The 2,245-nt window shown below is 59.2% G+C and overlaps 1 pseudogene; it reads right to left on the bottom strand.

Moving 5' to 3' along the window:
* Window positions 1-398: 398 nt before the first annotated feature.
* LOC123948861 lies at window positions 399-1,616 on the bottom strand (annotated as a pseudogene).
* Between the last annotated feature and the right edge of the window lie 629 nt (window positions 1,617-2,245).

Below are 2,245 nucleotides of genomic sequence, written 5' to 3'. Positions count from 1 at the left end.
GATGCAGGGACTGGGAAGGAAGACCCTGCCAGAGGCCATCCTGGTTCCATCGCTGCTGCAGGACCACTCCCACCCCCCAGGCAGTGTCTGTTTAGAACCAGGAAGAAAACCTTTTCCCTCGATTGTTCTTTTTAAAGATGGTTGCTCAGCCTTGACACAGAAAAACATCTGACCGTTCACAGCTGCAAATGACCCAGAAGTTATAGGAACATAGTGGCCACAAAGAGAAGACCTTGTGTCCCCAGGCAGGCCTCCTGTGTGCTGGTGCAGCTGGGAGCCCTGGACGTGCCTGTGTGCGTGGTGCTGGGCTCCACAATCGCCCTTGAGGGGACAGGAGTAGGAACCTGCTCCGACAGCTCTGCTCAGGACGGCACCCCCCGATGGAGACGGGATAGCCCTCATGAGTCCCGGATGTCCTGCTGATTCTTGGACATGGCCTGAATTTCAGCTTCTTCATGAAGGGTTGGGGGAGGGCAGCCCGGCCACTGCGGGTCCCACAGGTCCTCCGGGGATAGCTGGGCTTGTGGCCCAGCAGGTACCTGTTCAATGGATCTTGTCACGCCACACAACCTCGATCCCATTGACCAGGTCAACCCTCATTGCCTCATGACAGGCCAAGATCCGTCGGCAAACCCCCACCACCAACCCCCCTAAAAAGGTCCCTGCATAGTAAATGTCACCCTGGTCCCTGGGGATATGGGCCTAGGACAGTGGCCTGTGCTGGTAACTGAAGTCTTCATGGAAAGACTTCAGTGGAAACTGGGGTACAGGGTGCCAAAGAGGGGGGCAGGATCTCCATGTCCACATGGTCACAGAACTTCATGTCCACATCCACACATACCAGGTCGTACACCTCAGGGACGATGCGCTGCTCACAGAGGCGGCTGACCATCGCCATGCGCTGCATGGACACATCCTTCCACTGTGGGGTGCCAGGGATCTCGAGGACCACCACCCTCCAGTCTTCCCGGGGGGGGGGGGGGGGGGGGGGCGGGGCATATGGGCAGCCCACTGGTTGGTGACGACCTAGGAGAAGACCCTTTGTCCCACCATGATGGGCTTCTGTGCCTCTGCAGGACCAGCTCTAGGAAGACCACCTGTCTACAGGGACGAGCGACAAGGCGGGAGGAGGGTCACTGTCAGAGGCTGGCGGCAGGATCCCAAACCTGGGGCCCGTGGACGTGTGCACCTTATTCCCGGGGGCAGGTTCTGCGCTGTTTTAAGTTACAACCACTCTCCCAGCTGGTCCTGAGCAAGTCTGCTCATGGGGCCTCCCCACCTTCTGCTCCCAGAGATGGGGGCCATCAGCACCCCATCATACAAAGGGGAGTCTGAGGCTTCAGTGGCAGGAAACCAACCCCACAGCCAGCATGCTGGAACCAGGAACACTCTCGCTGTGCTGAGCTGCCAGGCAAACCCAGCAGGTGCCCTCCCCGGCCAAGCCCCTGCAGCTCCTGTCCCCACCGGCCAGCAGTGGAGCACTTTTGGGCACAGCCCTCCTTTCTATGGCCTACAGACTGGCTAGAATCAGCAGGGCTGGCCGCCTGCCCCACTCTACTTGGAGTGGGCAGTCGCTGGCCCCACAGAGCAGTCTCCATCCCATAGGGTCCTCCCATGAAGGCTACGGGGCCTCTTGCTGACAAGGCCCATCAGTCAACCACTGCTATTCCTAGGAGGGTCACCCTCGAACTCCCCCAGATCAGAAACCAGGTCCAGCCCATGGGCACGGAAGGGGAAAGAGGACCGCGGGAAGAAGAGGGGGCTTGCTTAGGCTGCAGCCCTGAATCCAAGAGTGGAAGCTTCAAGGTCCAGGTCTACATCTTCCCGGCTCCAAGAAGGTGGAAGTCTTGTCTCTCTGAGGGGACTACCTGGGGGGACAGCGGGTCCCCCGTTGTCAGCAAGGGTGGTGAGCCCCTAGGAGACTGATTTTTTTCAAGGTTTTACTTATTTACTTCGCAGAGAGAGACAGCTAGAGGGGAACACAAGCAGGGCGAGTGGAGAGGGAGAAGCAGGCTCCCCACCGAGCAGGGAGCCCGACATGGCAGGGTTCGATCCCAGGACCCCCGGATCATGGCCGGAACCGACGGCAGATGCGTAATGACTGAGCCACGCAGTCGCCCTGAGACTGATTTTGTCACAGGCACGAAGGCTACTTCCCTGTGCCTGCCCATTATCTGCAAGTAAATCACTCCCACAGGGAAAGTGGGGCACATTTAAACAGGGGACAAGTCCACACGCACCCGGC

Source organism: Meles meles, chromosome 8, assembly GCF_922984935.1.
Source record: "Meles meles chromosome 8, mMelMel3.1 paternal haplotype, whole genome shotgun sequence".
NCBI lineage: Eukaryota > Metazoa > Chordata > Mammalia > Carnivora > Mustelidae > Meles > Meles meles.
The sequence above is the reverse complement of the archived record's forward strand: the minus strand, read 5'-3'. Positions and strand labels throughout refer to the sequence as shown.